Genomic DNA, 16,650 nt, shown 5'->3' on the forward strand with positions numbered 1-16,650 from the left:
GAGCCACCAGCTTGATATCCTTCTCCGCTTTAGGGTTACTTATCGGCAATCCACCCTCAAGGACATCAACTACGTTTTCCAGACACCCCTTACATTTACTTAGAGGACCCTAGACCTTTGCGCTTTATCGCATGAGTTATCCAACGCGGCGCTGGCTTCGACGACTATTAATGAGTTTCAAATTTCAAAGGCAACGTTTTAGGCCAGTTGTCATTTTGTTTGAATTACTTGACCGATGTTTTCGTAAAATTTGCAAACGTTTTATTCAGAATTATATTCTCGTTGGCAAACAAGGATACGAGTGTAAATATTACATGACTTACTCATGACGTCACTATGAAGAAATACAAAGAAGCTATAGGACGTATGACGATGAAGTAACTGTTTAATAATATTACGTTACGTTGATTTATCTTTTTATGTGGATTATGTTTTTTTATTTTTGTTCTTCACAAATTCCTCAACGCTCCTTCCTGTACACGTATCTGGTGCGACGGACTTTAATGCGCTTTAAATGTAATCCGAAATCGTGCAAACTTAATTCCCGCTAGGTAAACATGTAATTTTCTTAAAATTATATTTAGTCCAAAATATCATTCGTTTTCAAGGTGAATGCAGTTACGCAATTTTTATCCTTTGCAATAACCAAGATTAAAGTGAGAGGCCGAAAGCTGATGAACTTTTGTAAATTTTCTTTAAAAGGTTTATATATAAAAAATTGGCCGATAAGAATTAATATATATATATAATATATATATAATTAATATATATATATATAATTTCTTATATGGACGAGCACAGTATGTTGACACTTGAAAACTTATATGACCGATAAAATTTGTCTATTGAGTAAAGCTAAAGTTATTTTTTAATTACGGTTCGTTACATTATTAGTGCCTTGCATAATTACTGGTTGTGGTGTACGTAGATAATTGCAGGAAAAATGATAAAATAAGTTTATCGCACGATGTGGAATTGACGAGAGTCAGGCTATTGGTCGATGCAGAGTTAACAAAGAGATGAATGTGAAAGGGTGATATGCGTCTTGAGTGAGACTGCGCATTAATTATCGGTGATTAGCCGAAGCTATTAATCTCTCCAAAGTAATTAGCCGGAGGCTTCCTTATCGTTATCCCGAAGCCTTTACTCTTCATCGAGCACGAACTTGCTCTCAAGTTCAGAGGCTTTGAGCCTTTTCCATTTTTTTTCGAACGACCCTCCTGCCACCTACAGAGCACGACCATGATATACTTAAACCTTGATTTATATTTATCATTAACGAATGACGCATTTTGATTATTTGCCAATTTATTGCGTATACGACAAAATTATTGACAATCGTCCCAGCCATCAAATAGCCAGGCGTATCACGAGCGTGACTTAGTGAAGTATAAATATTTGTCATAACTCTAATTACGATTCGGTGTTTAATTGGAAAAACGATATTGGTCACGGAAAAAAAAAATCAGTGTGCCGTTTCCACGTAATACGTAGTAAAGCGTGAACTTTTGCCGAGTACGGAATTTCGCGAACAAATATCGTCGAATCAGCTTCTGCATCGTATAAAACCGTTTCGTTTGGTTTTCATTTTATTTTACGTTCTGTTTCAGTCCTCCATTATTATTATACTGTTCGGCAGTCCAAGCCATTCGACCGTTAATAATTTCACACAGGGTGACGCATTTTTCTTAAGTAATAAATTCCCAAGACGAGGCGATTATTTCATCCCGGTAGCCTTGGGCGAGAAACTTCATTTTCGGGCGTTCGTTATTGTGGATAATCTCGAGAGGTCCTCAGTCCAATGGAATTAGTTATTCCATAATAATTTCATCTCCGGCTTTGGGGTTCGCTGGGTACGAAAGAGGATGGGAAGGTGGAAAAGACAAAAGTGAAAGAGAGGGAGAGAGAGTGAGGAAGAGGCTGAGCAAAGGGGTGAGCAATAGATGGACGATGCCTGCTGACCTATTACTCAGATTAGCATTATTCGCGTTTTTATCTCTTATTTCTTCCCGTAAAACTACCCCTCTTCTACCAAGCTCCTTTTCTTAGCGCCCTAAGAGCCGCGCTGCAAGCTTTGGAAGAAACTTTCTTGATGACGTGCTTTAAAAAAATAACGGATGGTTAGAAGCCACCGAACGAAATGGAATATGACCGGGGTCGTGGTGCTTTAGCGTGAACGCGCAAGGATTACAGCGAGCGCCATCTCGGATTTTCTTCTGGTACTAAAATCATGCTCATCGGATTTTGAGGTATATTTAAACATATTTTAAGAAATGTCATTTTGACAGTGAGATTCTGTTCTGTCCTTATCGATCGTCGCGTCTCTCGATTCTGACCTAAATGACCCATGACTAGAATCTGGACCTCCTGGTCCGGAGAGAATGAAAGATTTTTAATCGACGAGTCTGAAGATACTTTTCCGGATGCGAGTAAAGCGGGAAATTTTGGAAAATTCAAAAACTTATTAAGTTCTCCTGTATCAGAATCTCGTATCTCTTTAATGTCCTTGGATTTCGAGATATCGTCCCTCGCTGATCTTATTTATCGTTTCCAGTTGGATTGCACGGTGAGAAAAGTTAAGCGCGACTTCCATCTTCGCGACTGATTAATCATGATCGGATCGACGGGTGCTTTAAGAATTACGTTACCATCTTGAGATCAGCCCTTAAGGTTATGCCGCTTGGCTGATTATAAGTACCCAAGTTCAGATCTGTTAGGATTAATGTCTTCTTCAGTGATTCTCTTGTTTCGAGACACATACACTGTGAAACGTAATGCAATCTCCAGTAGGAAAATCTGTTTGATTTTCGTTCAATCTTCATGATCTTTATCCATGATTTTCTGTTTTTTCGATTGAGACATTTTCTGTAATTATCAATTCGTTTACATCATTTTTCTATTAACTGCGTATCCATAGTGCTCTTTATCAACTTGCTACAGATTGCATTGTTATTACACACGTTTCATCGAGATAACAATTTTTCAATCTTGCATCACGCACAACCAGTCAATTCAATAGATTTAAAAAAAAATTCAGACAATCCGCTTCGACAATCTGCTGCTGCAGCAATAGCACAGATATCTATAGTAATAACAGTAGCAGCAGCCGCATCAGAGCAGCAGGGACGTGATATCGATTTGAAACGTAAAATTATGCGCAGAGTTTATTAAAATCGTACGACCGATATCGCCTATAATTAACGCATCGGTTCAATTTTCTATGCAACGCTCGCCGGTAATAACCGATAACGAGTGAACGGCCGTGCAATTCCATTTGAGAATCTGTCCGGGCGAGTTATCTTAAATTAGCATTACCATAATGTGCCATAATTATCGGTAAAACCTTCTCCCGTTAAAGCCTCCATATTATATTCTACCCTAATTCTCCCTAGACTATAATCCCTATAACACTGGAACATACATGTAAATACGAAAGGTTCGATAATGGGGTCCTTGCCTGATTCGGGATAAGGGATGAGACTTGACGAAGATTTAAGTGGGTAAGTAGGGTTCTATCTTGTCGGTAATCTAAAACCATAAATTTCTTCTGTAAGAACGCGGGCACTTTCCTATTTGACAAACAAGGAGTGACGTTTGGAAATCAAGCGGAAATTTTGCTGAAACGACTAGTCGACGTTACTGGTTATGAGCCTTTTCTTAAGGGATACGTCACGTAGGTTGTGGGTAGAACAGTGTGGTGGATTTGATGCTGAGGGTCCCTATTTCCGGTGCGGTTTGGGTGCTTGGTATTTGGGAGGTTGGTTGAAACGCATCCGGGAATTGGGGGTTGAAAGGTCTACCAAGTAGGAATGGCACGGATTTGGGTATTACGAAGAAAGGGTTGGCCGTTGTTTAGGATGATTACATGATTTTATTAGGGGTTGGGATGAACCGAAAGATTTATCAGACCAATGAGTACCCTAGAAACATGTCTTATCTTTGTGTTTTACGCTTTCTGATGTTTAATAAAAACATCCCTTATGTGAAATATTTTAATACACAGACCCGGGTCATGGTTAATTAATTCTGGCTTCATCAATGTAGATTCAAACATTTTTCATAATGAATTAACGAGGAGTTTTAGGAAAATTATGTATGTAAGCTTTTTATCTGGGTTTCAATTTTACTTGACAACGCGCGCGAGCAATCTGTTGATTAAATAAATGATTTGTTATTAATTATTATATTCAGGTAGTTACGAAATTAACGTTTTTTTTTTTTTTACGAATGAAATTGTTGCTGGGTGTTATTCGAGTATTGTCGTTATATCTTGTTAATTGATTGGCGAGAACATTGATGAAGCAGAGGCATGTTCGGATGAACATCAGGTAGCCAATTAAATTAAAAATAAAGCCGGATCCAATAATACCTAGGGTAGTGTAATTCATAACGTCGTTTTGTATATATGTATATACCTAATTGAATTCGGGAAATAAATCGGTAAAAAGTTTAAGGGATGTCGAGGCATTGTCAAAAAGTTCCCCGTGGCCATTAGCAGGGAAGTTTCGTATTCATGTAGTGGAACCGCAGTTACGTGCTTGTCACAACATTTCATTAAAAAGTTTTAGCGACTTCGAATAAAGTCGCACTCATGCAAGGTAGCTATATGCAGAAAAGTGGTAGAAATTAATCGTAAGAATGAGAGCGAGAAAGTCGGGTAGAAGTCATCTGGAAGGAAACCAAAGTCTCATCTAGATCTGGGCTAAGATTTTGGCTTCGGCTCAAAGATACCTTTAAGTAGCCACCTAACTGTGAGGTTGGGGTTAAGAGGAACCCCTTCTCCACTTGCAGAATGCATTTAAAACTTGAGGACAAAAATAATCACCAAGATAAAGAAGACCTCGAGTTGGCTAATCCGCATTAAGGGTAGTGACCACCAAAGTCAAATACTTTTCCAACTCTTGATTCAATTCGCTTCGACCTGCTACGAGGGTCGTTTCATTCGACTCGCGAATTTCGTCTTTTTGGCCGTGAGACGAGAAAATGAAAAAAAAAAAAAAAAATGAGAATGGATATAAAGCTGGATCCTTGGCTCTACTTGAGCAGTAAAAGGATCCTTCGATTCGATAAGTGGTCAAGCATGGAGTTTCGAACGTGGCATATCAGTTTTTACTTCCCGAGACTCTTTTTTTACTCTCCGAAGATCACTTTATCTCGCGAAACATCTACGCAGTGGAGAAAATTAATTTCACAGTGACTGCCTTGCTCCACGTGAAGACGCGTATTCTGTATTATGAAATTTTGCCCTTTTGTACGAGTTTTCGCAGATTCCTGGATAAATTTTGAAAATATTACTTCAAGCTCACAACATTCTGCTCCACTTTGACTTTATGAAGGGAGATTCTATGCCGAGAACTCTTTGCGAAATTGTATGGAAAATAATTGGACAATTGTCCTTGTCAATTTTCTCGGATCTCTCTTCCTTGGTATCTTCGTTTTATCCAAGATGACGAATTTCTCATAAAGTTTGTTGTTTTGATATTAGAGTCAACCTATTTCCATTGACTTTATAAGCGTCTTCTGCTATCAGTCGATATACTCAACTTCCTATCTAGTGTTTTCTTCCATTGACACTGTCACGGTGAGGCGATAGAGAAACGAAACGAGGTTAGACATACCATTTATAGGTTAGGTTAATGTGAACCTTGGCTACCATCAAGATCAGACGAAAAAAAAAAGACATCCAATATCATTACGGATAATATGATTCGTAGATGAAGAACAAATTTAAAAGTCGACGAACTTTGCAAAATTGTCAAATTTCTAAAATCAATTGCGTTGACATTTCAAAACGAATCTGATCTAAATAATTTATCGAGTAAAAACAAAGCTCGTCATGTTCGAGAAAGAAAATTGGTATAAAAAAGAAGGTCGAAATTACGTATTTAAAAAATATTCACAAACGATTCATAATAACTATTCATACCTGTACGTATGCTGATAAGAGATATCTCACATTTCATCCACTTCCCAATCATTACTTGGAAAGCGTAGTATGATGCAAGACTGAATAAAAATTGTACGATCGATACTCGAGTATCTTGATAGCAAAAAAAGTTCCATTAAAATATCGAAATCACACGAGGCTTTTCCATGAGATTCGAACCAAAAACCTGGTTCGTGTCCGTACTAGATATATATTGTACATATATCGTTCATGGATATGCACACAGCAAACGTTGTCACCCTAATGGCTAGTCCAATGCAGTCTTAAAGCTTTCAAACTTCCCCTTCATCCCCTTCGCCATTATCCGACTACCCCTATATTTAATGAAATACTCCTTTTGTGGAGAACATGCTCGACTTTTCACGTACCTTTCTCCGTACTATCTCTGAATGCGAGTGTATCGTGTCTCTTTGCCTATCTACTACCCTGGTACTATATCTATCATGTCAAGGGGTTATTATTTAACGAGGAACAGGATCACGAGTGTACCGTATGGGGTGCAAGGACATACGTAATACCATCTTGATACGCAGATGACATAAAGAAGCGAAGGGTGACTTCGTTTTGTGGAGTTTCTTGGTTGATTTTTTTTCCTACCCTTAGAAAACTTTTTATAGAGTCTAATGGTACCGGGGACTTTGAAATCTGTAGGGTTTTTTTCCGGGATGAAGAAAAGTTAAAGGGTTTAAGGGTGTCCTCGAAAAAATGAGTTTTTCTTCCGCGGTACGATGGGTTTTATTTCTGGAAACGACTTTCAGGCACAAAAGATTCCGGTAGAGAGTTAAAATTTTCTACCCTCGTGGATATCGACTAGGTCCTGTTTATGGTACCTGGTTAGTACCCTACCCTCTTCTGGCTATATAGTCTATATCCAAGTATATACCGGGTGGTCGTTCGCAAAACGTGTTATCGCCATGGAGGAATTACACGGCCGATAATAAATTGGATATTAACGACGGTCGCTCTTATTTTATGGACCGTTCATCAATTCTCTTTTCCAACCCCCTCGCGACCAAACTTCAACATTTTCAACCTACGCTCATCTCCTCCCATCCTCATTCCTCTCAGCCTTTACCACCCTCGTTGCATGAAATTCCACCGTGCCCGGACAGCGTGTAACTATAACGTCTGCGAATTCTCGCAGGGAAGCAAATCCGAGAGTTTCGAATTACAACGTTTTTTTTCCCCTGGTATATATACTTTGCTTTAGAGTAAAACAAAGTATACCCCTAGAAAGGATAGATACTTTGTGATTTCTTTATTGCTGACTTCACCCTTAGACTTCCGGCTTCTCTTTGAGCCATCGAGAGCAAATCTAGCGAATTTTGTATTTCTCAGCTTAGTAGCTGCATCAGGCTTTTTCATCCTTACGTTTTGTAAGCGTCCAGAGTACGTTACTAGAAAACAAGTTTTTTAATATCAATTTCCCGGACTCCTTGTTACAGAAGTTGATTGATTTCCACAATCCCCCTTCGATGGCTTCGGAACGAATGGATATTTCCCTGTTCCCTCTATGTGCCACCCTCTAATAGACGTATCCTACTTCAGAATCGCATTATAGCCTCAGCAACGTGTAGAATGATTGCCGATCGTCTTTCTGACATTTCCTACTACAACTGTTCTTTTCTTTCTATCCCCATCCCGTTATACCTAAGTATACACGTATATCTATATATCTGATCCAGTTTCAGGCTTCGTCCTCATTGCTCTCTCGGAACCGTAATTTGCATTTCATCAGTTTCTCGATATTTTCCCATCGATGATATCGAATTCCATTTTCATTTAACAGTTTCCGGTACGATTTAAATGATCTGGGAAAAAAATTCAATTTATTTACGATTCCACGAAATGAGTAAAGCACTCCAATCGTTTAACGGGGATCGTACGTTTCTCGGACACCTGTTCAAAGCCCTCTGAGATGAGATTGCTGCATCTAACCGAATCCCGGATGAGATCTCTCCAATTTCGCGGTATGTCGATTTTCTCTCGAGGAGAGAGAGGGGCGGGAACCCCGATAAGTTGCGTATGGAATGGATCGGGTTTGGATCGATCACAGACTACCCTACCTATTCCTGGATCCGACATTCATTAATCACGCTCTCTAAGATCGCCCGTTTCCACCCCTAACTGCCATCCCCCTCTGGATCTTCGAGTGCACCCACCGTAAATCCTCGGTTTCTGGCGCAGTTATTAGGTGATTACCACCCTGAACAATCTCTCCATTAATACCTTAGGTATATTACCTACGTCAAGGATGCAGCTTGGATATAACGCTTTGGGTATTACGTACATAGTGACCAGTGTTTTGGATCGTATGCTGGTCACTGTAATTATCAGGAATTATTTGAAATAACTGTTAATTCGCATATCGGACTTTGTACCTATCCCCAGGTCTCTATATCATTTTGTTACTGGATTGATTTATAGTGGCTTCCTCGTATCAGCATGGAACCAGGGGCTTCCGAGCTTAAGCCGCTCCCTTTGGGAGTAAAAATAAAAAATTTAATTAAGAAACCTTTTAACTTACCTCATGCCTATGTTACTTACATACGTGGCTAGATAGGGCATAAAGATATCCGGGGACGTTTACAGTTCCACTCTACGCTAAGCTAAGCTTGTACCTACCGAGTTACATTTTCTCCGTGGTTGGTAAATTCGTTGAATTTTATTGTACAGACCTCAGGATATCCTTAATTGTCACGGTAACTTTGTAGTGGACAGTAACACTTGCACGGTGTCGAGAGTACGAGTTTTGAAGTCATTCAATTATACACATACTCGACGATACATTGTATCAAAGCTTCTTGGGTTTTTTTATTTTCTGTAACTCACAGCAGACGAAATTCAATCCGTATCGATCTTCTTTAAAAGGATCTCTAAGTGAAACCGTCGTAGAACTCTTTGATCATCGTAACAAGAATTTTATCGAAGCACAGAAGAGTTTTAATTAAAATTTCGATTTTTTTTTTATTGGACAAATAACATACAACATTATCAATTTACTCTTCTAAGAATGCCGAATAATAAGAAAAAAAAAGATTTTACTTCAATCCCAGTATATAATCAATTATGGAAGCTGTGCTAATTTTCTAATCTCAAAATTTCTACAGTATTTATCATACATAGAGTTTTAATGACTTTTATTGAAATTTATCGCCGTTTACAATGCTGACTTCTATGTGCTATCATGAACAACATTAATTCTTAGTAATGAAAATATGCTGCAGCTACAGGAGGTATATGACTCGCGAATTACAGGTATAAGGGTATGTTAGAATGCTCTTCGTGTATGGGCGCAGGGAAATAAAATTTATTAACGTAGTCGGCGTAAGGTCTGCTTTTAACGAGTAAGCCCCGTCTTCCCCTAAATCGAGATATATATCTTCCTTTGGGTGCACTTATCCGTTCTTGGCCGACACCTACCCGTACGAATTAATGGCTTTGCTCTAACTCTCTTGCCCTGGCCAAATATAGTGACGGCTAGAACCTAAATGTTAGAGCGGACAAATATTATTCGATAAAGTATATCTATTTACATATTATGGTATATATCAAATTATCTATAGTTATTTACATCTTGTGTCTGTCCAGCAAGAAGAGTCATCTCGAAGTGTGTCGAGTGATTTCAGACAATTTTTCAAACTTCCCATTTCATTGAGTTTTTAGCCAATTGAAAGATACTACCAGCTGCCTGTTAGAGAATTCAGCGAAACGTGCACCAATGCTGAGCTGTTTCTTCGAGAAAAGAATTCCCATGAGAAATCAAGTGCCAATTTGAATACTTTGTTAGACATTACTGCTGCTGGCATAAGTTTATAAGGAGAATATACCTATATACATATACATATACTTTATATACGCTTAGGTCAATATATATCTGTATATCTATATATGGTGATCTTTGAATCCTCAAAAGCATTTTGAAATGCTCGATTTGGTCTTTCGAGGACTCTTGAGACGTTCGTTAGTTACGTTTTAAAAAAACTATCCAGCACTTGGTTATCAAATTAGTATCCAGACGGATAAGAAAATCAGACCGTCTGATTCTGATGTATATCACCTTTACGTGATTGATGCGATTCGGTATCATTAGATCCAGACGATAGAGTCTCTTCCACAAATATTAATTTTCATATGAAACGATCACAAATAAATGATGGTGTAAATTTTTCGATATATATTTCTTATTTTTCGTTCATTTTATTTTGACTTTTTTTTCTCGTGATTTTTATATTTCATAAAGACAATAACGATAATTAGTCTCCGTTAAAACCTTAATAAAATATCGCAAGACTTCACGGATGATTAAAAAGTTTGACGGCGGGTACCGTTCGAACGAGCTAGACCTTTATTAAGGCGCTGGTTGATCTTCATATTATTATCAGGCGACCTCAAGACGCAGTTACTGTTAGTTATATTAAAGCTCCTTCAGACTCCATTAATTAATTCTACAAGGAAGGAGGAGGGAGAGGGGGGGGGAGGCGGGGAACGAGCGAGCAACGAATGGGCGGATGAGCACAGGGGCTTGACGTATTTATTTCGGAAATAGGAACAGGTCAAAATGCGAAAGGGCTGTTGATATTTGCAAGTAGAAAATCGATTTCGAAAGTCTCGAGCAACGTCATTGATCCTGTGTAATTTCTCCGCCAATTACTGTATCGTTCGTACTAACTACCCTTAATGGAATCGATAAGTGTCAACCCCTGTGCGTCATTGTTAGGATGTAATAGCATTCGATTGGAATTGACATTAGGAAGACTGTCAATACGTCTGAATCGTTAACGGGGGCGCTAAACGAGGGTAAAGTAAGAAACACATTAACATCCCTTTGAGCAATCAGACAGCGTGTAATTTAAATAATCGGACTTTACCCCCAGCACGTCATTCGTACCATAAAATCATCCCTTCCGCGTGGTTAGCACCAAGACACCCCATGCGCAGAGATTTCCATGCACGATCAAAGAGAAGCAAGAAAACTACCCCTATTATCCAGGAGAAGCTATTTGTAATAAATCGAAATCTCCATGGTCTGTATATCTATATCTATATATCAGTAGTAGGATTCGGTACAAGGCGAACAACTGTCATTTTCGGGACCAGAAAAATCCTCTCATTTCCAAGGCTAGCTCAGGGCCATGCTACCACCCTCAATATCCCTTTAGCTTTAACCATAGGGATGAAAAAAAAGGAGCACCCTTAATCATCCCTTAGAATTTTTACGAGTAAACAAAATTTGATTCGTACCGCCTTATGTTTACGATGCACACAACACGTTGGCTCGGTAAAGAGTTTATCGAATGTTCTAGTCGTGTCGTCAGGTGGCGGTTCGGGAAAGAAACGATGGTGGCAGCACTAGTACGAGACTTCCGGACATCCTCACGTTTCCGTCCGAGGCTCCCGTTTACGGTTGCGCTTACGTTAACGTATAATACGTGAGCGACGTACAAACGGCACGTACAATATCGTATGGTCGAGAGGATTGAAGGCAAATTTAACCTATAGCTAACGAAACTGATGTCATATAACACGAGGTTACGTAATGCAAAGTTCAAATATTGCTCCATTTACTTTTTGAGTACCACGCATAAACGCATCGCTTTTACTTTTACAGACGTGCTCTGGCGCGGATACGTTATGGGTATATGTTATATTTCTATAGGCAGTCACATGCTTTACGACTTGAATTGTGATACGGCAGATGGGAGTTGTATAATTTAAATAATATAAATTCAATGTATGACTGACAATACGTTGATGTAAATTAAAGAATAGAAATTAATAGTCGAAAAACATCGTACTCCTATAAATACATATATAGCGAATAGAAAATTCAATTTTATCCAAATGATAATTATATTTAATAACTCATTGATCCTCATGTAAAATATTATTAATAGAAAGTTATCGACTAACATGTATTATATTTTCGAGATGATCATCCGTATACCACTTACGTAAACAAATCGTTCTCAGTTATAATGTAGACGCGTATTTATTGCTAGTGAACGACGAAAGTAGATCTCGTTTCGACGAATGAAATAAAAACGGCAGTCGGGTAGGAAAAAAAATTCACGGCAAGTATAAATAATGCGTTTATATCGTAAAAGTGCCTGGACACGTATTCGCTATATGACATATTCCGCAACTGTGTATAACATTTAACCCGCCAGTGGGAATATGTGGATCGTTGTATGTACATATATATATATATATATATAGATTGCTGGGATCCGTGCACGTATAACCAACACGTGGCTCCCGCGTAACGCAGGGGATGAGCCCGTTGCAAAAGTAGCATACGTAGTTGGATATATGCTAGAAAAATAAAGTGGATAGGCAGTGCAGTAAAACGTGGTTGCGCCAGGATATTAAGGAAAAGCATAGCTTAGGAGGGCAAAGAATTTACCTCGTTTTCTCACTATGCTTTATAAAACATTATCCAGGCACCCTTCGCGCCCTAGATAGTTCGACGCGAGGTTAATAAAATAATAAAATCTATTAGTAACGCGATACACGACTAGACAGTATTTTTTTTTAGAATGGTAAATAATCATCTGGAAAATAATTTTGCAGCAAGTATTGTCGAGTAACGGCTACTCTCAGTATGGGACTAGATACAGGGAAACGTCAAGAGGGTCTCTTTCTGATTTACAGATGTAATACGGGGAAATGCTTAGTGCCGGACTCAGCCCTCGTGATGTTACCAGAGTTAATTTTATTTTCGGCGAAATTACGCGTGATGGCGCCACTGCTGAGAATCGTGAAATTACGCGTAAGTCTGATTTGGGTATTTGCTCGGATTCAACTGTCTATGCGGGGCCAATGGTTTCTCTTTAAAATTCTCCAACCCTTATTTTCGACACTTTCAAGAAATTCTTTGGATACCTTTTCTTATGTGGTTCTACCCTGGTGTCTATCCTTGTGTAATAGGGATGAGATTAAGAGAGGAATCGACGATGAAATTTTTCTATTTAAATAATATTAGGAATTAATTTTGGAAATTTATTATTCAGAATTTCGTTAAGGGTTGTGACATTTTAAAGGGTGAAATTTACAAGCACGAAATTATTGGTCGTACGTATATGATAGTCAGGATGTACGTAACATATAAGATATACGTAAGCTTTAAGGGAATGAAAGAGAAAGTGTTTGGTATACAAAGGGACACCCTATATTCTGCATTCTACACCCTTGTATCTATGCATATGGGATACTGGGGTATAAACGAGAATTCACCATCCCCTTCTAACTTTATATGGCTCTTATTAAATTCCTGCTATAGTGTCATTAAAGGTATTTGGTATTATTTAACCCCTGTCCTGACCTTTCGCATGGAACTTTTTTATCCTGATACTCGAACCTTCTCATCATGCAGGGGATGTGGCCATCGCCATTGTGCTGGACCACTAATAATTTCGGATGACTCTTCACGTTTTTGCAATTAACGTCCATGACCCTTTTTCACCTGTAAACTCATCCCTCGGATGTTTCCTTTATATGGAGGCAGGTATACAATTTGTCATTCACCCCTTGCCGGTGAATTAGCCTGTTCCGTATACGTAATGATAATACTTGTCCCGTACGATTTGGTTTTATCATTTTACACGACCCGACAATTTACTTTGGTCGTCCCTCAATGTAAACGCTGGACTTGAAAATCCCGGGAAACTTTCCAACCACCACTCCAGCCTTCCAATATAACTTGGCCTGTTTTTTGTTAATTTCGTATACAGGGAGTAGCGTATACCGAATATTTAAGTCGATTTTCAGTTTTTCAGTAAAAAATATCGCTTAACCCAATTTTCATATACGTTTCGTATGCGTATGGATATAAAAGAAAGAATTTCTTTCTTTTTTTTTTTTCCGAGACTCAAGCTTTCTCTTAGAAAGAATAATTTTTTAAACTCTACATATTTCTGGGTTACAGGATAGCGAAGTGCCCCAACGATGAAACTGTGTAACTTGGGAAAAACCCAGGCGAGCCATTTACGTACGAGTGGTAAAAAGCGAAAAAATCACTGTAGTTGGAATAATTTGGACGTTTGCATGAATGAGGGTGTTCCTTCTCCGAAGCGGATTTAACGTGGACTTTCGTCTTTTTACATGATAAAGACTGAATAATGAATGTCAAATTTTTATCAGTACGTTGCTTGTAATTTGAACAAATGAGGAATACCGTTACCGAACGAAATTTCATGCAACAAGGGTGATAAACGTGTAAAATCGTATCACGTGTCTATTACGAGGAAATTAGTTTGCAAATATCATTTTATTACGAATCTATGTCATTATAAACTTTTCATTAATTAAATACGTGCCATTTAAATATAAACATGGCAACTAAGACTGACGAATCAACTAAGCTTATTTTAACAGTCTTCATTATTGACGAACGTCAACTAACATTTCCCTCTAGCAATTAGAATATTTTTCATAGTGCACCGTCACACTCGCTAATTGATGACACCGACAGCCAATCACAATCGGAATAAAGGCAACAGCCATGCTGCAATCGAACTTCGATAGAAAATTTAACATGACCTTTTCAGGAGAAAAATAGGAAGGAAAAAATGGAATTGGAAAAACAAATAATTGAAAATCGATATCAACACAACAAGCATATGTCACGTATCACGAACAATCGTAATCTTGTATTATTATACGTAATCGGACATGGTGACGATAACCCATGATTTCATTGAACGAATGGATTATAATGTTTACAAAGTCTTACACGTATCTGGTATCGTAACGGCACGTGATGATTGGATTATCTCACAATGTAAAAAAAAATGAGAAACGTGTCAGGACATTCCATATAGGGGATTTTTATACCGTGATAATAGAAATATTAAATTTAAGCATTAAAAAAAATACAAAGGTCGAAAGGAGTCAAGCACGTTAACTTTATTCCCCTTCAAAATTCTCTCTCGAAATTATGCCGAAAGAACATAAAATAAATAGTATATTAATATCGCGTAGCTACTCATCCACCCTTTATCTTTTGATGTGAAATTGTATATCTTCTCTTGCACAGCCGAATTAACGTTTCCACACGGGTTATGCGATCGCACGCAATTTTATTTTCGGCTAATCTTCTTTCGCGACCGACGATCTCGTAATTTCACGTGCTTTTCGTTAAATCCAGTAAAATTCTCCGGTCCTTTTAAATCCGCACGGTATACGCAGTAATCAAGTCTCCGCTCTATTTACGTAACGTTCACACGTTTCATCCGGAGCAAATAACCAGCCAAGTCCTTCCGCGTCATTGCCTTGAATTTGGAAATTCGTAGACGGCAAGTAAGCTCATGCAGATTTCAAGCACGGCCACACGTATACGTGTCAGAATAGTTATTTTTTTTTGTTGCACAAATATTTCAAAAATATTTTTTTTTCCTATTTATCAGCACTAAGAGCGAGACAAAAATTTATTTTCAATAAGGATTTATTCTTGCCATACTTTGTCCTTCGACAAATGATTCACATTTCGGTGACGACCATACGTCATCTAGCGGCACAGTTTTCTATGTAAACGTTTCCTAACCTAAGAATACTTCTTCTTGTTGATTCATTCCACGTAAAATTCATTGTTTTACTTAGGAAACTCCTGAGATAGATAATCCCACTCGTGGTCGCGGTGGAGCGCCTTGTCAGCCTTTTTTACGAGGTAACCTAGGTTAGGTACCTCGTAAAATATTACGCTGACGGTTCCGACATCTTTATTCCAGTCCGCTGTTTATACTCTACACGTGGTCGGATTGTCGTTCAAGAAGGACATAGAGAGGTAGAGAGGTAGAGAGAGAGAGAGAGAGAGAGAGACAGTCGCATACGTCCCAGGTATTTCGGTCTTAGCGACTACGCTCATATCATTAATAATTAAATTAAATTTTCCACGAGGGGTTGAAAAGCCCTGCTGAGTTACCGTCGCGCAAGGCATTCGATGGGCCCAATTAATTTCATTAATTGCGTCAGTTATTTATGAGCTTAAAATCAATTACGTTTTAATTGCGTCAGGTTGGTTGCTACGTTTTGACACGAAAATTAATGTCCATTGATTCATGGCTTCGGCCAATTATCCAGTTGTTGAAACTGTCTCTCGTTTTAACATAAGCTTACAAATCTGTTTATATCAGCAGATCACCTTCCCCTCCATGAGCTTCATTTAAGGGTAGAAAATAATTCAAGTTGCACCATGATGACCTAAGGGTCCTTCATATCCCCCCTTATACTGACGCCGTAAAGGGATACGTCCTCAAATTTAACAGGCACCCTTAACGGAGGGGTAAGGCTTAATTTGTATAATACAAAGTACAACCCTACCCCTTTTAAAACTGGTCCGGAATATATCGCGGTACTTAAGTGTCTGGTTCCAGTTAAAAATGGCTTTCTAGTACCTAGCAGGGCTAGCGATAAGAACAATCGATTCGCGTAAAACTCTTCCTGGTCGTACTGGCCTTAGGAAAAGCGTCCTAAAACTTACAGCCCTTCGTTGAAAAGTACTAGATCTTTTTTCCTATACTTTTTTATTATATTCAAACGAATTTCACCGATGCTCCAATTTACTAAGGGTAGTTTTGCTCGCTCGTTAGTGCACAGCCACAATGATACCACGACGCGATAGTAATATCGATTTGTCGACGTGAACCATACAGTGTGATAATTGAGTTCATTTACCATCATCCTGCAGGACCGTGATACACTTA

At 38.5% G+C, this 16,650-nt stretch overlaps 1 protein-coding gene across 9 annotated transcripts in view; it reads right to left on the reverse strand.

Annotated features, from left to right (window-relative positions):
- LOC107274742 overlaps positions 1-16,650 on the reverse strand; it is a 190,158-nt gene that overhangs the window by 17,542 nt on the left and 155,966 nt on the right. The gene's annotated exons all lie outside the window — the stretch shown is intronic.

Source organism: Cephus cinctus, unplaced genomic scaffold (assembly GCF_000341935.2).
Source record: "Cephus cinctus unplaced genomic scaffold, Ccin1 Ccin1_scaffold0101, whole genome shotgun sequence".
Classification (NCBI taxonomy): Eukaryota; Metazoa; Arthropoda; class Insecta; order Hymenoptera; family Cephidae; genus Cephus; species Cephus cinctus.